This window comes from Pygoscelis adeliae, unplaced genomic scaffold (assembly GCF_000699105.1).
Source record: "Pygoscelis adeliae isolate BGI_AS28 unplaced genomic scaffold, ASM69910v1 Scaffold172, whole genome shotgun sequence".
Classification (NCBI taxonomy): domain Eukaryota; kingdom Metazoa; phylum Chordata; class Aves; order Sphenisciformes; family Spheniscidae; genus Pygoscelis; species Pygoscelis adeliae.
In genome coordinates, this window is record NW_008824338.1 from 6,510,942 (window position 1) to 6,538,270 (window position 27,329).

At 42.4% G+C, this 27,329-nt stretch overlaps 1 protein-coding gene across 2 annotated transcripts in view; it reads right to left on the bottom strand.

Moving 5' to 3' along the window:
- The window catches only part of HIVEP2 (human immunodeficiency virus type I enhancer binding protein 2), a 111,744-nt gene that overhangs the window by 72,998 nt on the left and 11,417 nt on the right, over positions 1 to 27,329 (bottom strand). The window contains exon 2 of one of the 2 annotated variants that reach the window (XM_009319109.1): positions 9,688 to 9,749. The exons of the other annotated variant lie outside the window; for it this stretch is intronic. The gene's annotated coding sequence lies outside the window, so the exon portion shown is untranslated. The remainder of the gene's footprint in view (positions 1 to 9,687; positions 9,750 to 27,329) is intronic. 2 annotated transcript variants of the gene reach the window in all.

Genomic DNA, 27,329 nt, shown 5'->3' on the forward strand with positions numbered 1-27,329 from the left:
CATTGGAAGAGGCTGCCCAGGGAAGTGGTTGAGTTACCATCCCTGGAGGTATTTAAAAGATGTGTAGATGTGGCGCCTAGGGAGATGGTTTAGTGGTGGACTTGGCAGTTCTAGGTTAACAGTTGGACTTGATGATCTTGAAGGTTTTTTCCAACCTAAACGATTCTATGATTCTATGATTCTGTTGATAAAAGTGAATCTTTCCCCATGCACCAATTTTACTTACTTAACAATAGAGCCTGCTTTTGAACAATATATTGTCATGAAAGAAATCATAACCTGGAATAGAAAAAATATGTCTTCTGTGCCCTGGGATCAAGTAAAAATTCCACTGACTACAGTAACTGTTGAGTAAGACTATCACACTGTTACATAAAGGTATGCACATATGTATGTACAGACACATTCATTGGCTTACTGATCTGTAGGTCCTCTAAACCCTTCCCTGGGAACTAGCAGTACGACAAACATTTGTAGGAGGAGAGATGTAGTTCATGTGGTCATGGGAACATGGTGTATCTCACCTCCCATATAACATTATTTTCTAAAATGTTATACATTTCCCATCTTTGAAATACAGAGAGATTTCTGTGAAAAAAAAAAGTTTTATTCTAAGGAAGAAAACAAAATGTTTCAAGACTAGTCTAAATATTTGTAAGATATTTTAATTTTAACACAGATTTCAAGAGATTATTCATAAACACAAACACGCTATTGAGTTTATGTAATAATTATTTGGCATTTTACATCTGCTATAGCATGCAAAGTAATATTGGTAATATTTCTAGCTTACATGCTGTTCTTAGTGTAGAGGGCTTTTTTGTCGATAGGGCTGTAATAATTCACATACTTACTGGAAGAACAAGTCAATCTGACAAGAGTTGTACCTGAAGAGAACAAAAATCACAGAAACATTTGGGTTGGAAGCCACCTCTAAATGGGTCATCCTAGATCATCTATAATAGACACTCATCTAGTCTAGCCATGACTGACTCCACACCCTCCCATGGCAGTTTGCTCCACTGACCTAAATGTTGCGTCGCAGTAACCCCTTTCCAGTATCGAACAGTCTAGCAAAGTATTCCCTGCTGCAGCTTAACCACAGTGTTTTTCTCCCTTTTCTCATCAATAACGTGAAAATACCTTGCCCTGTTCTTTCCAGCCCTTTTGCATATATATGTGCAGTTAAAGCTCTGACTTACACTTTCTCCAGACTCAGTGTACCTAGACTTCTTGTCTCAAATACTCTTTCATCTTGACTTCAGGATTTTTCATCTTCCTGAAGAGTCCTATGAATTGAGGTTACCTTTTGGCTCTTGATTTTGTGGGCTGAAGAGGATCTGAAATGTTTGCACCGAGTCTAGTTAGGTATTTATTTTATGAGGCTCGAAGTTACAAGTATGTCATCGCACATCTACCTGCTTTATAGTGGCATTTGTTCTTTCAAATGTAATATTGTTCTCCCAAGAAACACCTTGAGAAAATCACACACACAAGATCAATACGCACATTAATGAGATAGCTGGAATTTAATACTGCTGTTCTTCAGGATGTGCTCTGTAATTCCAGGGAACTTCCACCCAAACTTGAACAAGGAGTGTTGCCTCCTTATATAAACATGTGTCACCTCCATTAGGCATTGCTAGGAGTGAAGCCACGTCAGCACCGAGATTACCTGAGCATTTACACAGAGCGTCTGAAGGCTGCCAAGGCCACACTAAGTTCCAGTAGCAGGAACTTAAAAGCTGCTTCTGATATGCCTGGTCGGGCTGCAGTCATGGCAAGGGCACCATATACTTTGATTTTTAAATAACACCCTTCACCTGATACATACTAATGACTGTGACACCCATGTGCTCCCAACACAGAGGAGGTCCAGGAGCACAGGAGAAGCTGGTGGCCTGCTCACGCTTACGGAGGGAGTCTTTGGCTGACCTGCCTGGAGTCACACACTGTGCGTGCAAGGCGTGTGCTACCAAACACCCGCCCATCCTAACTCTGCCAGTGCCTAACACAGACTGCCATCCGGCTGCCTCACTCTGGGTGATTTCTGAGCAACCCATAAAGACAGACTTGCGCGGTCAAGTTCTCCATCCGCAACAGAACACCTACGCCAGTTTGACTACCTGAGGATTCGCAAATATCTCCACAGTCGTGGATTTAAAATACAATATTCATTTGGTGTATCATTGTATCATAATGCACATGCACTGAAGGAGAATCTGGGACTTTAAATCAATTATTTGCCTGTAACATAAAACAAGACCATTTTTCTAATGAAAATATACGCCTAAAGAAAGGACACATGAAAAGGAGACTTTTTTTTCTCTGTTTTGACAAAAAAATTGGCAGAGGGTATCCAAACGGCTCGCTCCACAGTTGCTTCAATAGCTGCAATATAATACTCATCCCACTTGTTTTCAGAATCAATACAAGGAAGGTTTGGGTTTTCCAGTTTTTCACTGTTTCAACAAAGAGAGGACACCGCTGCCGGGACTGCCTCTGCCTATTGCCAGCGTGAGAAGCTGAAAACACACCTAACAATAGCATGGCACGAGCAATTTATATATTAAAGAGATGAAAGCTGTAAAGTCTGATACAAACAGACAAGTGTTACGTTTTCCAATACGCAGCTCAGAAGACAAGCTTGTTGACCATAAAATGAATTATTTAACCCAACTTGTATTACGTCATCTGAGACTTTGCTTAGGCTACTACCTTTTTTATATATACATATATATATATATTGGTTTTTTTCCCCAGACAACTGTCAAGTTACATTCCTTATACAATGCTGCTGCGGTGGCAACTGGAAGCATAATGACTATGCTCATTAGATGGTTATTATGAGTTCTGGGATGAAGAGCTGTCAATAATTTGATTTGCTCCATATAAGGTAAAACAGTCTTTATTGTAAAGGGAATCCCAATTATATCTTTTTGAAACAGTAATTACAGTAATAATAAACAGATTAAGAGTGGTAACCACAGGTCTCCCTCCAGCAAGGCATGCAAGCCTGTGTCTCAGCGGGTGCACAGGACAAGGAGACAGGGTGCTGCCAACTAACTTGCTGGATGAGGCCTTAGCGTACAATCCCCTGAATCCTTGAACCAAGGAAGAGGGTACAGAATACTGCAGTGCTCATGGTCAAACAGATTCAATGTTTTCTGCATAAATGAAAAAACTATACACGGTAAATTTTCTTGATTGTTCCGTCTAGCTTTTCTTTTTTGTTGTTTTTGCTGTCAATTCAGTGCAGCCTATTAAAGGCTGTGAAAAGAAATGGCCTTCAGCAGGGATTTATATTCCAATCACACAATCTCAATTTCTTCTAGAAAAAGAGCTATCAAACTGGTTCTCCAGTTTTCAGGTAAGTCAGCTCCAACTTTTAGATGTTGCCCTTTTGTTGTGATTATGTATTGCCAATGAATTCCTATTTAATATACTGCAAGATAAACTGACACCTGTGCAGTTAGGTTCCAAATATGTTACATCAATTTGATAATGACAGTACAAGTAGGTAAGTCTCTAACACCTTCCTGTCCATTTATACGGAAAGGGTTTTGGCATCTTTTTTTTTAAAGACCTCTGATCTAAAGGTCTTTTAAAGGCCTCAGCTCTGGTGAACTGGGAGAGAGGCTTTTGTTGCTACAAGTTCTTGTAGGAAAAAAGCAAAGGTGTTCCTTTCCCAGGATTTCAGTTTAGTCCTTACCATCAACATCCAATTGAGTTGCAAAGTATACAGTGAACTGTGTTCAAAACCCTCACTGGTCTTCATCCTGGTTTATTACAGTTGTTTGCCTACTGGCTGCATTTGTATCCCCAAGCACCGGGAAGGCCCTGCTCACTGCAGGCTGATGGGTCAGTACAAGATCACAGGCCTCTGAAATGCTCCCGGCAGCTGCCTGTTTGCCTGCTCACTTGCTCTCTCCCCTAAAGCCCGCGGGCTTTAGGCCCGGGCTGCAGGATCAGACCCCTCTGCTATCAAAAAGAGAAGTTTCGATGTCTAACGTTCACGTGTAAAGGCCACTGAGGCTGAAATGATAACCCCAGAAACAACACGGAATGCAGAAAAGTCTATTTCAGTGTGTTATCGGTGTTTTTAATTTTTTAACAAACTAGGAAAAAAGAAGACATTCTAAATTTAAGGCTTCTGCTCCATCCTCATCACCTTCTTGTGTTGAGGCAGTTCATCCGATGCAGCAAAATACAAACCAGACGCGGTAAGAAAGCCCTGTCTCACAAGCTCACTAGTACAATGCACTTCCATTTCTTAGGCTCCAAGCCACAAACCACCGCCTTGCAGAGCCTCCTCCCGACGCTGGTCCCTGCGGGGCGAGCCAGCAGCTCGTACCCTCCGCTTTCAGCCAAGCGGCATGGGTTTACAGCTAGAGGTGGGAGAAAGGTTGCAAAGAAAGAGCAAACTTTCTCACAACAACTGTGTCCCTACCCATCCCTGCTGCTCTTCCAGTGCCGCACAGAGCCTCCTCTTTTGGGCTCAGCCCCCACCTCCACTGCCCCCCTTTTTCTGGGACCGGCACAGGCTCCGCTCCCCACCTGAGACGCTGAGGAGTGATGACCAAGAGTCTGTTCCTGCACAATCCACCCGAAACCATAACTCTAAATGTATCTTCCAACTCTACTCATGTATTTATAGGCCCCTGCACAGGGACATACTATTCTTTCAAAATTATTACAGGAAAATGCTGCAAGTGATTGTCATAAAAAACCCTCCATCATAATTTCATTAAAAATTAACAAAAAGAAAGCATTAGTGTTGTCCTGCCAACTGGGGGTGGGGGGGTGTCTCATATTATTAAATTGAGAAAGGCAGCAATGGAAAGTCTTTTTAGATCGGTGTTTCCATTCTTTCCTCTTTTGCTTGGTTCAAAAGTCCTGCATAATTAATGCTGTAGTACTTAATAAATGCTTATGAACCTACTACCTCTCTGCTCTTTCCGTTTAATTAGGTGATTGACTTCAGGCGTACTATAAATTATAATGACAATTTAATTACTTTTTTAATGTGCACACTTAAAAGATTTATAAACAGGAATAGAGTAGTACAGTGCACTGAAAACTAGAAATACCGTGAACAGCACAAAGTAATCCCATCTAAAGTATCTCTCCAGTGTCTGAGCACCTGCAATGACTGGGAGATATGGTATTTACAGTGTCTGGTACAACCACAGAGAATTCTGTATTTCTATCCGAACATCCCTTTTAACTTTTTCTTCTAGCACTTGCGTATCTCACTCGGCTTCATGGCAGGAACCTAAAGCGGTTCCAAGGAGAAGTCAGGCTATGGACTTCAGCATCTCTTCTTAGGTAAAGTGTTCGTAAAAAGCAGAAGACCCTTTCCCTTCTTTTAAACAAATCATAAAACTCCTGCCTCATTTCATCATAACACAGTCATTGTTAAAATTTGCAGGGGGCCGAAATCTCCCATGGTATTCCAGCCGGCACAGGCAAATCGTCAAAGACGACAGATTTCACCATCTCATGAACAGATCCTTCCTAGTCAAGAGACAGAAGTGTCTGTCTGAGAATATTTCACGCCATCAGCTCCACATACTGCAACAATCGAAGTTAGCTTTTCTGTTATTGTTGTTATGCCATCTAGGACTCATTCCCCTGCCACTTACAGGAATGTAAATTATAACTAAATTCACAAAGCTAAGAGAATTGCATATATAACAAATCGAATAAAAATCAGACCCTGGTTTTCACTTCAAACCAGTGCTCAGAAAAGTACAACTGATAAACTAAAAATAATCTTTTTAGATGTAAATAGTTTAAGATACTAAGAGATGAGTTAACCTACCTAAATGTCCAGACATTTCCAGTCCCTGGTTGGTCATTGAAAACAAAGAAATCATCACTATTTTCTACAAGTTACCTGTCACCAACGTAGAGAGATGACAGCATTTGTTTTAAATCACACTGTATGCTATATTGGTGAAACTTTCTCATGTAAAAAAGTCATTAAAATTTGGGCTAGAGGAGACACTTTCCCATCTGGGAGCTGAATCTGGTTTGGTGTGACTATTCCTGTCTGTTAATTTAGCAGTATAAAGTATAACTGTACATTCTTGGCATACTTACTGGGGATGCTGGCATCTCTGTAACCAGAACTGCTTTCAGAGAGGGAAAAAAAAGACTGGGCAATTCACAGTGCGCTAGAAAAATGATGGGCAATTCAGTGTTTTAAGCATCATCTATCAACAGTGTTGAATAGTCAAAAGGGAAATAAATTTAAATATATCTCCAAGGCACAGTGCTGTGATAACTGTCTCTGGTTTTCCTTTTTATTACAGAAAAAAAAATCCCAGACGCTCATCTCATTCATGCTCAGTGAAGCTGAGTGGAAAGCAGATCAATCCCACAGCTTCCTCGTGTGTCTGTCCACCTCGGCCGGCAGAGAGCGGGGCCAGAAAAGGTATAGGTAAAAGAGAAAACACCGGGAGGCTGAGCGGCGTGGTGAATCACAGGGAGCCGCTTTGTCTGCAGCTTCCGTTCTCGGAGGAGCTGCGCGGGGCTGAAACAATGGCTCTCCTATGGAGCTGCGTCTCATCTACCTCATCTACAGCCGGTGATGGATGATGGGTCAAGAGGGCAGCAGACTTTGGGTGCGCAACCCTTAAATACTTTATCAAAGATGGCAAAAGGCCATATACTACAATAACACAGCAAATACTTCCTTTTGCTGTAGAGCAGACAAATTCCTTCCTCTCTGCTGGCTAAATCTGAAGCTTTTGGTTCACAGCTCAGAGTGTGTGCAAGTTCTATATTCGCAAAACATACACGTGAAAAAGCTGCGGTTTTATTCCTGAGACCGTTCAATTGTAAACATTCTCACAGAAAGGAAAAGTCAGCCCTATCTGTGCTGAAATCCTATCCAGTCATAAATGTGTAATTCTAGGGATTTATGGGGTTTATAGACAAGAAAAGAAGGCACGTTTCACTCATTTTAAAAATTGAAACTGCATAGTAAGAATTGAAAAAATTTGTAAAACTGTGTAACTCATCCAAACTTTCCATACTGAAAGGGTTTCCTGAAAGAAAAACATACTGACTTGATAGATGTGAAAAGTTCCATAAAAAACAGAAATTCTGTCCCTGGTTTAAAAGAAGATTAATAAAAGTAATAGGCTTTGTGATATAACAAGATACTTCAATACTAACAGTTTAACAGTATTGTTGTGCTACCCAGTGAATTGTAATTTAACAAGACATACGAGATGAGTTGGAATACCTTCACGCCATCAAAATATCTTTATGCAAAATAAAACCAAAGCAACAGTTAAAATGTTCTGAACTAAGATATCTTACTGTGTGAGAGTTGGCAAGGGTTTGTCCCAGTTTAGAGCAGAGGTAAAGTATTTCAGAACCTTCTGCCGTCTAAATGTTCTTCCAACCAGTTTTGTCTTCTGTTCCTCCTTAGCTGCTTCTCTCTCTGTTTATCCCCTAGATATCTTTAAAACTCGATCTAACTGCTCTGAATTTGGCAATATAACTTAATGCTTTAACAGGACAGAAAGCTGTGGCCTCATGTTCTGTTTCTAAAGGCAGCGGCAGAAAAGAATCTCTGGAGAAACCTCCAAATCAGCTGTGGCCATTTCAGCTCCCTTACCGGCTGACTAGAGCATCGGCAACAGACGACCACTTAGCTGCCCACCCACACAGCCCCAGAAGCTGAGGTAACGCTGTAATAACGGAATCGCTGATTAATGGCAACACCACCTAATACTGGCTCATGACTTTCCCCATTGGGAGACTTGGAGGAGTCCGTTCACATCAAAGCGCTGAAGCAACTGGCGTGGGTTTTCCGGCAGCGCAGTGCAGGCAGCGAGGCAGCAAGCTGTGCCGTCCCACCGCGCGTGTTGCAGCGACATGGGAAACCTGCACCTTCTGCCTCTGGGCACGTTAAGGCAGAAGAAACGGGCGGTTTCCCTCCCAAAGATCTTACAGCATTTTACGCTACACAAATGGATTTGCATAATTTCAATCAAATGATGTATTACAAATCTCCCCATAGATTTTGAACTTAAACGCTTCAGAACTGAGCAAAATAAATGGTGCTCATGTTCAGAAAATGGAAGGTCTTGGGGTGGAGGTATCTCAACTTTCCTATACCCCTGTTGAACAGATTACAAGCAGGCCTGTCATCTCTAATTCAACCAAGTGTAAATTTCAGATTAAAAAGTAAGTTATTTTAATTAATAGCTATGTGTACTGAAAAGCTTCTAAAGCAATGAATGCTTTTGCACAGCCTCTATCACCCAGAAAGCAAATCCGCACATAGGTAGCTCGCCCTCTGAGTATTTTCATTCCTTTTTCAGAGTGTGAAGCTAAGATTGGCATCAAACTGTGTTGTATTTATAATGCTTTTTCCATCTGAACTGAGAGGCACTTGAGGAGCCTCAGTGATGTCCCAGAGAAAAACATTTTGAATATAACTTTTCTGCTACACCCACCTTCAGCTCATGGCCCAGCACGCTGCTCCCTTTTATTCATCCAGGTAAGGAGAAGCTGACAGCCGGGGGAGGGAAGAGATTGGGAGCCATATGGAGCTAGAGTCAATTTTCGGTATGTATTTGTGAATAGAAACAAAAGAGAGAAATGCTGGCATGCATAAATTCATATTTTATCGATATCTATTCTGGTACTTACTGTCAGAGTAATTTATTCTAAAAAGGCTGTTAAAGGCAAACACCAATTTAAAGAAAAACCTAAATCCTTAAAAAGACACATTCCAATCCTGACTTATTCCTTGCCACAGCAAGTCCAGGATCCCAATGGCGTGAAGCAGGAGGCAGAAGCCCACTCGCTGGGTTTATCTCCCAAAGCCAAAAGGGAAACCGGTGCAAATAACCAAGAACCCAAGAGAGAGTTTCTCCAGGCCAAACAAGTCCCAAAACAAGTTCCCCGGGAGCAGGGCTGCTCGAGCAGGGGTGGGCGACCAGCCTGGCGCACGGAAGCGCTGAGGGTCCACGTCCGAGCTGCTCATGCAGAAGGCAAGCGGAGCTGATGGTTTTGCATGCAGTATCTTGTAATGACAAAGGCTATCAAAATTACAAGGATTCACTAGTTTTGCTGCCTGTAGTTGCTGCACCTACAAATGTTCAGTTTCACTTCTCAGACTTATTCAAATTATCCAGCCCTCATGGGTCTGTGAACCTGAGCTGCAAGTCTCAACGCGAAAGGGGATTTATTAAAAGACTGCTAGTGCATCTGACCGTGACGAAATGCTAAAATAAAAAAGTAATGAAACATACTGAACATTTCTCAACCCCAGATTATGTTTGGCCTGAATCCAGTGGACACGTTTGATCTCCACTGACTCCCCTATCACAGATTGTTATCTCCCCAAACTGTGATCTAAGGCCACCACACAACAAGAGCGGGAGGACAGCGGAGCAAAAGTATCTGTGAGAGTCACTTATTCCATTAGTCAGAAATCGAAAATTAAAAGAGCCATTTCAAACACTAACAGAATGCAAAAACTCATCACTTCCTTCCAGAGGAGGGCAAAAGACCTTATTAGTAAGTATTGATCAGAACATGTGCCATGGCAGAAAACTTCTGGACTCTATTCACAGCTCTTAAATAGTTCTGTGTCTGGGCTCGGGCAAATGGTTTGAATTTTCTATGCTTTTCAAAATAGTAATAAAAACACATACCCACCTCATAGAATAGAGGCTTCATCAATGTTTCTAACTCACTCTCAGCTTCTTAAGTAGACAGTCCTGCAAAAGTGCAGAGTACCATTATTTAGATTTGATTTCCTTTAAAAAATTTTAATCCTGTCTATTTTTTGGGGTTTTTTTGCCAGGTAGGAACAATTGTGGACGCAAAGTCAGCATCTCTGCCTGGAGGCTGGTCTCAGGCTCCAGCCTCATACACACGTGTACATCACATTCCTACATCTTCCACAATACATACCATGAGTCTATGAACAGGTCAGTAGGACACAAGCCAAGCAATGCACATCTAAATCTGAATGCAGAACAAACAAAAAAATGTGGGTATTTTTAAGATCAAAACTCTTTCCTAAGAACCTAATTTCTTCCCAGTCATGCAGTCTGGGTGCGACATGTAAGAAACGGTTTTCTGAGGCACCGCGGTGTCTTCTGAATCACTGCTATTACCCGAGAAAACCCCAGGAAGTGGTTTGGATGAGAAGCTGGACCCGGCTTGCGTAGGTATCAGCTGATGTCGGAGTACACGCAGCACAAAGCCCTAACAATATGGACATTGTGAAACCAGGAATAACCTTCTCTTATCTCCTGCAGTTTGGGAAATCATTTCCAACCCGGTGACTACAGAGCTTAGGAACAAGTCAAACAGTTAATTATTCACTGCGCGCTTCATAATTAATCTCCATTTCAGGCCAAATCTTTGTATGCCCATAATAACATGAAGATCTCCAGTGAAGGAAACAACAGCGTGAGCTTTTGGACCTCCTTCTGCAAAGCAATTCATTTTTCCATAAACAGTTACTATTAAGCAAGGACAAAGCAACAAACCAGACAGCCATCTGTGTAAACCAATTTAAAAGGATAGTGACCTCATAAAATTTTTCAAACTAACGCTCTCCATTTAACTTTTGCCACCCCGTCCTGCCCCAGCAGATGCTGGGTTCAAGCAGGTCCTCAGGCGAGCACAGGGAAAGCTGGTACTTTAAAGCCACAGCAATTTCAAACCTGTGAAAAGAGCATGTCAATGAAAATACCTCAGCATATATGGAAGCAGGACAACCTAACCGGCAGCCCACGCACTCCAGAGGGTGTTGCCACAAAGGTCTGCGCTACGTTTGCTGGCTGAGCTTCCTAGAGGTATGAGGTCAAGCGAGCACAAAGGTTCAGGCCACCGACGGTAACACAATCCCTGCTGAAGTGTGTTCTTTCTTACAAGCCGGAGAGAAGCCAGCACAAGCACAGATGGCAACCACATTAGAAAGGAAGACAAACCTTATAGCCTTAGAGCAAAACTCACGAATCTACATATAGTGCAGCTATCCTGTACACACCTGAGACGGCTGCAGCACCCACAGAGCCTTCTGCCTCTTTAGACTTGAATCTAATGAAGCTTCAGGCAAAATATGCAAACTAAAATACCAGGTAGAACACCTACAAACAGGTGAGAGTAATAAACACCCAAGGCCATGTCTTGCACCAGGTCACTTGCAGAACTGCCCTTTATTCCATTTACTGAAGTCAGTCAGAGCCACACAAGAGCTGAGAGCAGGGTATATCAGGAAGATGTTGGTGATACCAGACCACTGGTATCACAACAGAAGGAAGTACACAAACTCATTTACAAAGGCACGTGGACTACAAATATTTCAGTATCAAAGAAGGTAACTGAAAGAAATGTATACTCTCTTCCCATTTCCAAGCATCAGAACAACATAACAGTATATTAACTTTATTTCAGTGGTGGAAGGAAGCATTCGCTTCTCCATTATATGAAGATGATGTTTCTAATCCATGTAGTGCAGCCATGGTAAAAATTACCCCCCACAACACCAAGGCTTGTTACGTTGACTCTTTTTCTCTTTAGCCTGCATTTTCAAACAGTCATTACTTTACTGTTCTCCTTCCACAACGCCTGATATTTGTGTGCCTGATAGTTGCGTTTGCTTTAAAATAATGGCTGTGAGGCAAAGGTAACTTGCCTTTCTGACCCAGCGCGTAATTGTACAAGTGTTTGTGCAGTAATAACCCACCGTACATATAAAGTGACATTTCTCTAACTGGCATTTGCTGAACGCAAGGGCACCCTCTGCAAACACAGTGGCTTTTTTATTGGCAACCTCTTTCATTATCTCACTCTTCCTAACACAGAATCTCCTTTCTATCATTAGAGAAGAACAAACCGCTCCTCACCACAGCCACAGTATACTATATATTTCATATTACGTATGCGTGAATACTATTAAAGATTAGCCTTAAAAGACAGAGTACTATTAACAGCTGTCCTGGGAATTTGTTACAGAAAAGGGAACAATTCTGACCTTTGAGTCCATGTTTCAGTGCCTTTCCAATACGCTTGAGAACAAAAGTTCAAGCTGCGTCTCACTTCAGTTTGTCACATCTTGTTGCGTGTAAAAGTGAGGACAGAAATTCAAGAGAAGCCGGGCTGGCGCTGCTTTCCCTTGCCTTCAGTTCTGCTGTGTCAACTGATGCTGGCACATACAGTGTATTTCTCTGCTTCCTTTGTTTTTGTCTTTCCTTGGTCACTGCTTTGAGTTCCTACCCAGCCACCTCCAACAGCTCTCCTGTTGGCTGCCACGTTACATAAAAACTCAAAAATGGCTTAGGAAACATTTAAATCCACGCTATCTTGGCAAGTGGTTAATCCTTGAAGCAAATGCTACTTACACAACGGAGTGCCTGCGTTTCCTAGCCGGCCGTGGAGATGTCGTGCCTCATCTCGTGAGGCTGGAAGGAATGCACAACGCTTCGTAACATACCTCTGACTTTCCGTTTCTACTATATAAGCATCTTGTTATCAGTTTTTATAGGGAGGGAAAATGGGAAAGGAAATTCCTGGAAGAGATTACAATTGTCAAACAAGCTTTTGATATCTTTTAAACAGCTGAAGCATTAATTTTTTTGGCGGTGCTGTCAAAAGTCTATGAGGGCTTCCTGGCTGCAGTGGAAGAAATAGTACATTTAGTTCAACTACAAGCTGTACTTTTTAAAAAATCCATATGAAAACAGACTCATTATTCATTTTTCTGTTAATACGTGTTTTTGCCCTGCAGCTTCAATAATATTTTTTGTAAGACCTTGCAGTCTCAAGAAAGAACTCCGACTTAGAGCTAACGCTTTAATAAACTCTTGTTTATATTATAGTCAAACCAGAACAAACAAAAAAAAGCTACAAATGACATTTTTATAGGAAGTCAAGAAAAAGATTCATGTGTCTGAATATTTTAGTTACAGTATGGTAGGCATGATTATTATTTCCTGTAAAGCCAAATTGTAGCTTTAAAGAACTGGAAGAAGGCTACTCTGGGAATAGAGCATGTATATGACTCGGGCCTCTAAAGAGTAGCTAGATATAAATACCATACAATTTTAATGCAAAACTCCCATCAAGTATTCTGGGAATTTTACAATGGAGCAACAGCAAGATATGGCCATGAAAAATCTGTTTGGAGTCTTCAAAATACCACCGTGTTGGATTTCTACAAATGCCTCCCTTTGTGGTAAAAAGTACCAAAAACTTTCAGGAAGAAGGTTTGCAGTGAGACAGGCAAGAAAATGACCTTTTTTAAAAGTGATCATAGAATCCCAGAAATTAGATCAAAAAGGAAATGGCCAAAGTCTATTAGATCATCTCATACCCAAATAAGAAAAACCTATGTAGTACATTTTACAGTGTTTTGTCCAGGCCACTTTTGAGTTACTCAAACTCATCAGCTCTTCTGGTTTCCATCAGGAGAACAGACCTTCACCATAATGATTTTTTTCCTGGTAGTTAACCTAATACTCCTTTTGCTCATTTGCACCATTTTACTTTTTCATAACTCTTTGAGACTGCTGTTCCCTTCTAGGTGATCTTGGCTTTGAAACTTTTACCACTGTGATAACTAATTTAATAGCAACCAAGGTAGAAAATGCTAAACTAAAAAGAGCAACCGATTTGCAACCTTGTTCCCTCTGTAACCAGTGGCAAGTTTCTCATGGAATGAGACCCGAGCTCCTTCCTGGTCAAGAGTCAAGAGGGTGAAAAATCACCACCGTTCGCATTTAAAGACAGGCTGTATGTCATCAGCACATGGCCTTGAGCTTTACGGAGGATGGAGATCTACTAGCAAACCAATCTCAAAGTTTCCTATTCTCTTTACTCAATGTGATACTCCATGGTTTGGTTACACTAAGAAAATTCAGTTACTATTACTTCTCCCTGCACATTAGTGAAAGAGGGTTTAAAGAGTTTTGTGTCTCCTAGTTGTCATAAACCAGTTTCTTTCTCATTCCCAAATCACAGGCTTCCAGATTAGGATTTCTGGCTGGCCTTTGTATATGGAAATGGAATTCCCTGGAGGGGGGAAAGGAGTGTCACACTGCAGATGATTGATATCCTACCTCCCAAGCAAGGGACAGCAGATGTCAGGACCTCACGGACTGACTTTGTATCTATCATCTCCTCTGTCGCTGAACAAAGACGGTCACAAGCAGCGTGCAGAGCAATCCCCAAAAGTACGTTCACCTCACTGCCTAAAAGTATAAATAAGCGTACAAGAAGGAAAGCTGAAGAGAGCCCATCCTTGAGCATGTTAGAATAAGTCTGTGAAAACAAAATGACTACCTGATAAGGAGTTTCATTTTTTAACTTAGTTGCTATTATTTCTAACTAGCAGGGTAGCAACTGGCAATTGTGCTTGAGAAAAAGAAAGGCTGAACGAGTTTCTGGAAAACTCCTCAGTGCTAAAGGCCTGTCTGCAAGGGGACAAAGTCATGACATGAAACTACAGACACTTGGCAAACTCCTCAGCAATCTTGAATTAGTGCCTTGTACCGCACTCATGTTATTAGCTATTGCAGTATCATGTAAATCCTTCACGACAGTGATATTTTTGAAGTACCACTGTACTGTCAGGTGTCCTGACGTTATCAAGGCTCCTGGGGATGTCAGTGTGCGGCATTTCATTCTTGCCTTCTTTACACCAAGTTTCCAAGCCAACCTGAACACCCCGCGAAGGGCCAGGATCTGCCTCGGGAAGATTTTAACCTTGGTTGGAAGGGAGCTTCTTCCCTCTCTGTCTCCTTGGGGTACGGGACATCTTTACCCAGGATAACCCTGTCCCTTACCCGCTCCTATCTCAGGATTCACGTACAGCTTTGCATCTGAAAATAGGAGGCTGGTAGGGAGTACTCGTGGCTGCGAGCAGATGGACAGGGACTCCGCGCTGAGTCACTGGCAGCACACCACTTGTTGAGCTGTTTGAGGTCCTGCAGGAAAACGCTCACTTTGTGGCAGTAAAGAGAAATACTGCCAAGAGCAAAAATCCCTACAGGAATTACTGCACTGTGTATACAGGAAACAAAACAGGAGACGAAGAAAAGACTTCGCCACAGTTTACAGGAGTTGGTGCTGGGCTACTGACATAGAGGAGGTACCTTCCCGTCTGCCACAGTACACAGGCTTCACCTGCAATAACTTCCTTCTCTCTTCTTCCCCATGTGCAAACAGATGGGTGGATTCCTTTCAGACTAACTTGATGCCAGGGTAACATTTACAAATCTATTAACTTACTGACAGCCTGGTCCTGGATCTCCGACAGCCTTATGAAAGTCGCTGGCCGCCTGCAGGAAGGACTGAGCTGATGAGCAAAGGTTTCAGGACCAAGGTCATCAGGCACAGAGCGTGCAGGAAGAGCTGAAGTGTTACCTGACTCCATTCATTCACATTATTGCACACAACAACATAAAAAAGATGGCAGGCTCTTCATTTATCTTATCAATTGGATTAAAAAAATGAAATAGCACAAAAATGTAATATCACTACCTTTTTCAACTTTTCCAACTTTTCTTTACGCTGTATTTTCCTTATACTATTTCACTGCATTGCTTTTCTTCCTCTTCGTTCTTTATTACTCCACTCACTACAAACATCAACAATGTTTATGAGTAACTCCTTATTTTCCCCTGCAGCAAAATAATGTCTAAATGAGGCGATGGCTAACCCATATTTCCTCCACGACACCTGAAGAAACAAAACCCAAAACAAACCAATGAAACTATCCAAGCCCTTCCTCACACAAGCTGACCAAAATTGGAGTTTCCTAGTATCTAGGAACTGGTTCAATGATTTCAATGGGACTTTATGGAAACACAAAGATCACCTTGAGAGATCATTCATGACTGTAATAAGATGATTTTGAACTAACACAATCAAAAGATACCGTGTGCCCTGAAGTAGTGAAATCACTATTTTGCCTCGTATTTCAGAATACTTTTATAACGTATAGGCGGCTCACAGTAGCAACATATCTCTACTTGCGTTAATGATTTCGTTAATGACTGAGCAGCACTGCCTGCTCCATACAGTCACTCTTCAAACAAAATACTGCTGTCAGAAGGGAGGGCCATGGGCAAGGTGAGCTTTGTATTACCTTTGCTGTTCTTCCCATCCCAGGGCACCTCTTTATTCTCAAGAGTATTTAAGCACTGACTCCCTTTGTCAAAACGATACAAAACTACTAAATACCAATTCATCGTTATGTCCCTCAACAAATATCTGACACTACAGCAGCTGTACAGAGTGTGCAGTCATAGATTTAACAGGTAGGAGAGAAATAAATTGTATTTATTCTTTAAAAAAAATTCAAAATGAAGCCCCTGATATTCCCGTGTCAGATTCAGTCTCCGTTTTCGCCTCCCAAGTACGGTAATTACAGTCCTATGCCCACTGGGAACTAGTTGCACACTGAAACACCAACATGCTTCGCTGGAGGAGGGAGAGGTTTGCCGATGGAGTTATTACAAGATGCAGCAGCAGATGCTTTGACTTCCAGTGAATGTGCAGTATCCCTTGCTCACAACACCTAATTATTTTAACTACCAAGATGAAATATCTGGTTAGCCATTGTCCAGGGCGACTGACAAGATTTTAAAGGTGGCCATTGAACAGGCGAAGGCTCTTCTGGAAAAACAAGGCTTTAGCCACCACGGTCATCGTTCCTCAATTCAAGCTGTGCAAGCAGAACTTGATGCCTGTTGACTGAAGTCAACAGGGCACAGGCATATGACCCAGGCATCCACCTGGCGTGACTTCACTGCAGGGTCAGCACCTAAATTAGTTTGTCCCCAGCGCGATACCTCTTTTACAGCACACAGGGAGGTACCTACACACACTGCCACGTGTCAGTTTGGACTTCATCCCTCTGCCTTGCAGACAGCCCCAGTGCCAAGCATCAGGAAACGGCAGGCAACTTGCTAACGCTTTTTCCTAGCAAACGACGACCCTTTCTGAAATGTTTTGAAGGCCTGAGGCGTCTTTCTGGAAAGTTGGTGATGCTGAGCTTTCGCACAAACACTGTAAATGAAAGCTACCCTAAAATACTATCACTACCCTAAAATACATTCCCCCTAAAAATGGGGGAAAAGGAGGTCAATATTAGCCAAAAGATATTAATGTGTAGCTGGGCATAATGATTCCTAGAAAGCTGTGGCAAATAATACATATAGCCACATCAACTAGTTAGCAAGCTTTACGTTTTGTAAGTACACTACCTCAGGAAAATTCACTGAATTTTAATGCAAATGACTCAAGATTCATCAAACTTTTTGTGCTTAACCTTTTACAGATTTTTGAATTATATAATCAGTTTGTCATGAATCACAAAGTCTTATTGAAGTGACTGCAAAAAAAAAAAAAAGATATAGAAACAAAGGAAGAGTATACTCGTAAATCACAGTTCAATGAAAACCTTTCCATTCCCTCCTCTCCCTTGGTCTTCCAAGCCTCTTTTTAATTGCCGCTTCTCTTCCTACTACTTCTATCGAACGCAATTCTTAACCAGCACACAACTAGCCAGAGAGCAGATGAGGAAACTTGCTTCAGACCCAGTGCATGTGTTGTACCAGGCACCTGTCTGCAAGGAATGGAAAGGTATACATAACCTGTATCCCTCCGAGCGAGGGCATCCACGCTACAACAGCACATGCATTGCTACCAAAGGCAGCTTTATGTAAGCACTGTGTCAACAAATGCACAGACGTGGGTTAACTGGCTCCTGCAGGAAGCCTGGTTTCATTCATTAACTACGACCTCTGGGCTAGTACATGCGGAGGAGGAGACACACAGGAGAGTTAAAGCGAAGCTCCTGTTTTCCCTCTGAAAGTTTTCAAGTCTCAAAATCCTGCACAAAACCCAACCTGCTGTCACCTGAGTGAAAAACAATAGTAGGCACTCAAATAAGTAAGACCCGTGTGAAAGTTTGCAAGCCCAGCCCATGCGGAGGGCTACATGCCAACAGGAAGAAGTGGTGAGGAGGAATTTGGATCCAGCTGCTATCCTCCCTCAGCCAAACAATGCTGCGCGATAAACAGTATTAAGGACATTTTTTAATCATCAATCACACCGAGAGCATCCATGTCTGTCATTTTTACTCCCTGGTTGCCGGGAGAAGGGCTTGAGAGACTTCTGAGCTCGAGTTCACAGAGAGCTGATCTCTCGTTTCCTATCACAGCTGTATCAAAGGGACTGAGCCCGGGAGAGACAGGAAGAACAGGGGGGAAAGAAGAAGAAATGACAAAGCGCCTTGCCGTAGGGCTAACTCAAGCTGCTGAATTCATCACAGGTAACACTCACAAAAATCTTGTCGCTGTCTTGCAGCCCCATTTCGCATGTCAGCTTCTGACAGAAAGGCAGAGTGGAAGGAAAAAGAGGAGATAACTCAGTATCTGCAGTCCTTATGTTCGTAACATGAAGTACTGAACATCAGGAATGAACTATGACCACATGCTCAGTGGGTCACTGTGGCAGGTGCAACTTAACCTTAAAACCACGTAGCCTACTGCACCTTCAGATGTAGCCTAGATAGCACCTGGGTTAAGCGCTCCAATAAATCTACTCACTGCTCACGGGCAGTAACAAAAAGGGTTAAGAAAACAACCAGGCTGCAGCTGAAAATTCCACAGCACTTCCCTCCACAGAGATGCAAACTGCGCGCCTCCCTGGGATAAAACGGACCCGACGAACTGCCCTAAAGATCAGCCAGTTAAACATATTGAAACGCCACTGCCACCGGCGGGCACGTATGGCTGGAGAGCTTGGGAGAGTTAGTCCGAGCATCACGGTGGCTCAGCGGTCCTCCGGCACGGCTGATTCCCCAGCCTCCGGGGAAGCGTACCTTTCGGCTACGCGTCGGAGCCGGATTCACTGCCTTGCAGCCAAGGAACCCCCCTCTCCTTCCTCCCCGCCTCGGCTCCCGGTGAACACCCAGTATCTGGGTACTACCTGCATTTATCAGCAGAGCCATCCCGTGTCTTCAGTCATTCAAGGAATTTAACAGCCTGGAAATTCCTGTTGTCCATTATTTGAGGTCACAGATAAAAGCTAAACAGCAGCCGTGACTCCCATCAATCATAAGTCACTCACTGATAGAGTGTATGGTAGGAGACCTACTGATGTAAGCTAGTCACCAGAGAAAATACCCACTGATGACGCATATCCAGGCACAAAAATAGTTACAGGGCCCCCAAAGGGATTATTCAACAGCCTACATTTAGATATTCTTACAAGAGACCCGCAGTCAATTTGCTGCTATTAGATGGCTGGGGAACGTTGAAGTTTAAGTTTCCTCAGCAGACATAACCACAAATAGCTGGTTTAAATAAGCTACTGCAATTACAAGCTGTTTTGTAAATTTTAACACTGCATTATAGAGATTAAGTCTAAACAGAACCACTGGCTATAAAACGCTGTATAGCCTTTGCTCTTACTATTTACCAATTCCTTCTGTATATTAGCCAGCAATGAAAAGAACAATTTAAAAATAATGCACAAATGCTCAAACTAAGTCCCTTGTGCTACCCAAGAGCAATGTTTGTTCTAAAAAAAAAAAAAATCAATGTATGTGAAGGTGTGGGATATTTTGGTGACACTTCCAACACTATCTGGATCAACTTCTTTGTAAAATACTTTTGGCTTCATTTTTACCCTTCTTTGGTATTTGCCTCTCTACTACTCAAAAAAAGACCTGAATAGTTACTTTCTTGCATAAATCAAAACCACATAAAGGTAAGTTACCGATGACATGCAAAACCATGTACCATGCACCTGCTTTGAGCAGGGTCTAGAAAGATGACCCCCAGAGATCCCTTCTAGCCTAAATTACTCTATAATTCTGTGCAACTGGATTTTTTTTGGCATTAATATCAAGTTAAAAACATAATCCTCTAAATTAACCAATCAACTGGTAATCCCACAATACTCCTGCCCCCTTCAACAGTTTCAGGATCCTTCTCATGCCCTCACACCAACCAAACTTACTAGGATATAACTGAGCCTACTAATGCTGCGGATGGCAAAACACTGACTGTGCATTTCCGGCAATATTAAAATCTTTATTTTTTTAATTAACTGATTTTAACATCCAAGACCCCTTTTCAGAAGCAATTTTGGTGCTTAGGAATCTAAAAGCTAATGACTTTCTATCGCATATTTAAAATCTAAATATAGGAAAGTATTTTATGACTCCGATGCCTACTTCATTGACATACTTTTGGAAAGCATTACCTAGCCAAACAAACACTCAAGGATTTATAGTGTTTACCCTGTAAAGCAGGAGAAAGAAATGTCCCAGGCTACAAACTTCTACCTCGCTTCCTTCATCTGTGATAACATTATTAAAAATAACACCGAAAATTATTTTTAGCACAACTGTTTCGCAAAGCCCTCATGTTTCTCTCATGCATCTATATGCTGGCAGTGCACATGGCCTAATTTAAGAGCCCTAAGAAGAAATATTCGTTGGTGCCCTCTAGCTGATTATCCTAACCAATTTGCTGCAGACACCTAGCACGAGTCTCTCTTTTCTCCCCCTGTCATTCCCGGGTCTTTCGCTGGTGCCCACTCAATGCAGTGCCCTGGAATAAAACAATTCGCTTCCTAGAGAAGATGGGGGAGTCAAAACATCCAAATCCCCTAGTGCTCTCAATTGCAGGAGCTCTTACAATGACACAAGTGCCAGGAAAAATAGGAGAGGTGTAAATGTGTGCGATACCACGTCACCAAAAACCTGTGAAGTACCTAAATATACTTCGTAGCAAGTTTGCAAATTCCATGGGAAAATACAACCCGCAATGTTTCACATGGAACCCACGAAGCCCCTCTCCCGTTCAGAAGTGAGTGTTGTAACCCACCGCTTCGTCAGGAGCCTTTAAACAGCTTATAAGCCATATACTATGTTTTGCCACACATTCCGAAATTCATGTAACGCTAGTCAGTGATGGATCAGAGAGTTTCACAACTCGCAGCCCGGGACCTCCCTTTTGCCATTGCGCAAGCCTGAGCGAGTGGAGCGAGCTTGCCTCTTCTCTCACTCTGACATCCGCGGAAGGGCCGCGCTCCCCGCTCCACCCGCCATGCTCCCCTCCCCTCTCCCTCCAGCCCCTCTCCGCGGAGGCGGTATGGGCTATGGCTGAGGTACACGGCCCCATCACCACACCATTGCACGGCTGTGGCGGGGACGTGCCTGGAGCACTGCTGCATCTTCAAAGCTGCAAAAGCTGCGAGGCAGGGATGTTAACACATACCCTGGACACCACCTCTCGCGTGACAGGTGAGGCAAACGAAACGGCGTCCCAAACAGGAGATCCCCCGGCTGGAGGGAAATCCCCGCCAAGGAAGAGCTGCCCCAGGAGACGCCGTGCCTGTTGCTGTTCCCGGCCCTGGCACCAAGGGAGGAGCAGCACGAGGTGCCCGCCGAGCAGAGGCTGCCAGGACCGCTCCTTGGCAACCCCACCAGCGGGTGCATCTGCTCTTGAGTCACACCAGCGGCCACCGGCCACTCAAAGGGCGCGAGAGGCAGGGAGGCTGTGTGGAAAGCAGGGTTAAAGCTCCGTTCTCTTCCTCCTTGCCCAGCTGCACGAGGCAGAAGCTGGCTGGAGCTGGCTGTCTCTGTGCATTTAGTTAAAGCCGTAGAGATGTCCGTGGCACCATATCAACCATTAACCAAAGTAAACGTAGAAGGGAGACCAGGATCTGAAGCTCAACATAAATACTGTGAGATTGACTAACTTTTAGGGCTGCGTTCATAATTCTCAAAAGGTCTGCTTATACCTTGACTGGGAAAAAGAAAGCTGCAGCATACACTCTCTGTGTCTGAACAGCAGCTGTAAAGCAATAACTGCTCAAATGTTTGGGAAGCACCAGGCTGCTCCTGCAACATCCAGCTGTGCTTGGAAAGTTAACTTCCCATGTGCCATTTGCCTGTTGAAACACAGAACGGGTTAATCACAGTGGCCAGGCATTTTGGAAGGGTTCTGGGCGTCCACTTCCGTAGCACCTTACTACAACATTACAGCTAACATTATTTTCACACACACCCCCAGGAAAAGGACACCACAGACTCGGTCAATACCCATTAAGGGGATGCAATCCAAATCTCTACATCATTAAAAGACCAAGGGGTTGTTTGAACAGGGAATAGTCAAAATCCTTTGTTCACATAAAACAGGCATTTTACTCTATTTGGAAAGTGAAATTTTTGGCATAGTTCACTTTTCTTCTTTTTTTTTTTTTTTTTTTTTTTTTTTTTTTTTTTTTTTTTTTTTTTTTTTTTTTTTTTTTTTTTTTTTTTTTTTTTTTTTTTTTTTTTTTTTTTTTTTTTTTTTTTTTTTTTTTTTTTTTTTTTTTTTTTTTTTTTTTTTTTTTTTTTTTTTTTTTTTTTTTTTTTTTTTTTTTTTTTTTTTTTTTTTTTTTTTTTTTTTTTTTTTTTTTTTTTTTTTTTTTTTTTTTTTTTTTTTTTTTTTTTTTTTTTTTTTTTTTTTTTTTTTTTTTTTTTTTTTACACAACCAGCTGTCAGTTCTGTCAGTTCTCATACAGGAGACCTAGCACACAAGGCTGGTTTGTGCAACTACTTCTGGAAGCCAGCAGACTTTTCAAAAGCCTGTTTTCCTAAAAACATAAAGGAACCCAGCAAACCCATGTACAGAATAGGTACAGATGTGGGAACGTGACAGATGGGCGGTGAAGGTGGTATCTATGGGGTAAAAGGAGATGCGGAAAAATGAGGATCTGGCAGGAGCAGCTTTTACAGTTCCTGGTAGTAAAAATGTATTGCTTTTCAATATAGAGAAAAAATAATGAAAACAGGTAAAGGACAGAACAGGAATCATGATGGTAACTAAATGTACCCATCTAAATAAGTATAAAAGAGTGCAGAGTTGTGCTGTTGTAACAAAGCTTTCTGATAGTTTTAAAAATGCCATATTTGAAGTAGGAAGCTGATGAATTATCTCTTACTGACACACGAGTATCCAATTAGAAATATATATTAATGTGGTGTAGGAATATTGTTTCTGAAAAGTAAAGAGACTGTTAGTTTTCCAAACAGACAGTAAGAGAACACCCCAAATTAGCAAATAATTTTTTAAAAGTTTCTACAACTTTTGAAACAAGGGGCAATACTGGAAAAGATGTTTGGCTCGCTGAGGATGGAATAGTATGGAGCATTTAGTCACCGTGTCATACAACATTAGATAAACCAGGACACTGATGTCAGAAACATAAAAATAGTCATGCTATTCTCATTCTGCCTGCACATCAATCTCTTAGGGCTTTTCTCCCAATTCTAGCATTGACAAAACAGGTAATATTGATTATAATTGAAAAGCAAAATTAAAATATTAAAGAAGTAGAGGCTTCTAAGACTACATAATGATTTTTCATAGTGATTTTTCTCTATCTGGAAGTAGGAATCTGATACCTCCCTTTGCATGCAAACACCCCTGAAGAAATCTAAGACAAGTAACAATGGATGGTGGTGGTGGGAGTTGTGCTTATTTTAGATATTTAACATGAAAATCAACATTTTTATTTTTGGAAATAAGTATACTTAAAGTTAAATTTCAAATTATCACTACCTATTACATAGTCTAAACTGGTTATATTTGGTAGCATAGTTAACAGTAAATTACAGGGTTTATGTCAAAGTTTTAAAGCAAATCAAACCATGAAACTAAGGAAAGCTGTTGCCTGAGCACCTGGAACCAGGTTTTGTTGAAATGAGAAACTAGCATTTGATAGCAATAGCCTCTTCTGCAGCTGCAGCAAAAGGATCTGAGGGTTCTTCATTTCACTGTACGCAGTTTGGGTCTGTTAAATAATTAGCTCGTTTACAGTTGAGTAACTGTACATTGAGGAAAGTGTACTTTCCTATTCCAAGATATTAATTAAAAACACTTTTGAGATCTATTCTTTACCAAAATTCTTTAAAAGTATTTTTAGAATATGATGATGAAAAATAATAGCAGTCTCAGCACTCTGTTCACATCATATGTATGCCACTTGACTTGAAGGGACAAAATAAAGTTAACCATCAAAACATGATGGGCTTATTCTATATATTATTCTACAGTGACTGCACTGGTGCATAAGGGAAGAGAAACCGACGTTGTCTATCTTGACTTCTGTAAGGTCTTTGACACAGTCTCACACAACATCCCTGTCTCTCTACCTTGGAGAGATACAGATTTGATGGATGGACTATTCAATGGATAAGGAATTGGCTGGATGGCCGCATCTAGAGAGTTGCAGTCAACGGCTCAATGTCCAAATGGAGATCAGTATCAAGTGGTGTCCCTCAGGGGTCCATATTGGGACTGATACTGTTCAATATCTTTATTAACGACATAGTGGGATTGAGTGCACCCTCAGCAAGTTTGTGGATGATACCAAGCTGAGTGGTGCAGTTGATACACTTGAGGGAAGGGATGCCATCCAGAGGGACCTTGACAGGCTTGAGAAGTGGGTCAATGTGAACCTCATGAAATTCAATAAGGCCAAGTGCAAGGTCCTGCACATGGGTCAGGGCAATCCTCAACATCAGTACAGACTGGAGGATGAATGGATTGAGAGCAGCCCTGCCAAGAAGGACTTGGGGATATTGGTAGATGAAAAATTGGATAGGAGCTGGCAACGTGCGCTTGCGGCCCAGAAAGCCAACTGCATCCTGGGCTGCATCAAAAGAATCGTGGCCAGCAGGTGATTCTCCCCCCATACTGTGCTCCTGTGAGACCACACCTGGAGTACTGCGTCCAGCTCTGGGGTCCCCAGCACGAGACAAACATGGACCTGTTGGAGTGGGTCCAGAGGAGGGCCACAAAAATGATGAGATGGATGGAACACCTCTCCTATAGAGAAAAGCTGAGGGAGTTGGGGTTGTTCAGCCTGGAGAAGAGAAGGCTCCGGGAAGACCTTATCACAGCCTTTCAATATACAAAGGGGGCTTATAAGAAAGATGGAGGGAGACTTTTTACCAAGATCTGTAGTGACAGGACAAGGGGCAACAGTTTTGAAAGAGGGTAGGTTTATATGGGACGCAAGGAAGAAATTTTTTACAATTAAGGCAGTGAGACACTGAAACAGGTTGCCCAGAGAAGCTGTGGATGCCCCATCATTGGAAGTGTTCAAGGTCAGGTCGGACAGGGCTTTGAGCAACCTGATCTATGAAAGATGTCCCTGCCCACAGCAGGGGGGTTGGAATAGACGACCTTTAAAGGTCCCTTCCAACACAAACCATTCTGTGATTCTATAGTTCCAGCACACAGTAACTAGGAGTACCTAGGAGATACTGGAAAGCCTTTTACTTCTTTGCAAAAAATAAAAACAGTGACTGCAAACAAACTATTCTGAAGTCACATTCATTTCAGTTTGAAGTTTGATTGCAAATCTGCACAAACAATCTTTGATTGTTCACAGGTACTGCCAATAAAAACCCAATTCTGAATGTATACCCATTTCTAACTCCACCTGGAAAGGGAAACACAGAGAGTGACTTGGGGTCACCAAAAGTGGGGAGCGGAAAAGGGCAGCATAGGAAACACCGCTGTCCTTCACCATCATCTTCTCAGTATTCATTCCTGATTACCGTGACAATGTAACATAGTACTCAAGTGTGAAGGACCTTGCACGTACAAGATCTGATCTGCATGTTGAGGATGCCATTTCATGCTCCAGTGAGGTTAGTCGAACGGCGAGCTGCCACCCAAGAGGGGGAGATGCCGCTTTGCTTCTTCCCCCCCACACCAGCCGTGTGCTGCCAGCTCTAGAGTTTGCCTGTGCCCGTGGGAAGCCAATCCAAGGTGCTAACCCATCAGAAACCCCTGGCCACCCAACAGCTCGCTGCCCATCCAGCTGCCCAAACCAGCCCAGCATGGGCTCAGGCAGGTGGCTGCAGAGGACAGGTAGCAGGAGTAGCCCCTCCAAGACATGAAACCACAGCCAGGAGAGTGCGAAACCCTTCCTCAAACCCCAGCTGCCCGCTTGCTCCAAGTTTCGGCAGCGCTGGAGAGCCCAGGCTGCGGAAAGAAAAGCCAGCCTCTCGAAGTCGAGGGGTGTTTCAGACATTGCTGCTGACAGCTTCAGCGAGGACCATCAGGCAGCCAGCAGGACTGGGGAGGAAGCGCCGGGGGAGGAGAGGGGAAGGTCCCAACCACCCCATGTGAAGGAGAGAGCCCCACCTCGGCTGTTGGCAGCCTGCCTGCTGGCCCCTGCCGCCAGCACCCGCCGAAAGGGGAACTTGCCCCTGGAAGGTGAGTTTAGCTCTGTGTTGATTTGCTTATTAGGCCCGTCCAAAACCAAGTATGTCTGATGTTTCAAAACTGTCCATTTCTGATATTTTTCAAAACGTTTGTCCATTTTTTCCCTTCATGCCAAACTACACAGCTTAAATCCATGAGTGGTTTCCTCAAAAAGAGGTGGCTTCTTTTCCTCTTGCAAGATTTTTTTCTTATTACTCAATAATCAGGGAAAGAAAGCAAGGATCAAACTCAGAATATATTCTTCAAAAATCAAATTTATTGATAAAAGCACAATTACCAAATCACATTGCTTCACCTTTTCTTTTTTTTTTTAAAAAAACAACACAGATAACAATATGAAATCTTGTAGAGACTCTCCAGGGATTTCTCCTCAAATGACAGTTTCTCTCGTTAGTTGTATTCAAATTCCTCTCTTCCTGGGACTCCCTCAAACCACCAGCTATAACTGTTATCTCTGGAATATGTTAAACTAAGAAGAAAGCATTACCTTGCCTATTTGGCGTAAGAAGAGGGGGACTTCTCTCTTCGCTTTTGTGGGAATACCTACTGAAATGAAAGGTTTTGGGTTGCTCATGCTTACGCACTCATAAATTTGACTCTTCTCTTACTGACGTCACGTTTTCTTATGAAAAGTTCAGAAGTTCAGTTAGCAACAATCTGATGTCTTAACTTGCTGCACAAGCCTCTGGGTCAGTTAATCAGGAAATTAGAGGACTACAACGTGTGGCAGTACATACACCGCATTCAATATTATGAACTGTTGTTAATAAGCTTAAACAAAAATGTCAACATACACTTATTTATGATTTTAATTATTTATAGTACACATAAGCAGCCTATCTGTAAGAAGTTAGACTTAATCTCTAACAGACTTCCTGCTGCTATTCTGCCAGTCTCTCGGTGCAACTGTGGCCGTTCTTAATTAAATAAATAATTTACCCTGAAAGATTTCATTGAGTGCCAGCCACAAGCACCAGGGCTGGGTGAAAATAAATCACTGCCGGCGGCGTGCCAGCACTCCTTCCTAGAATCTACGGA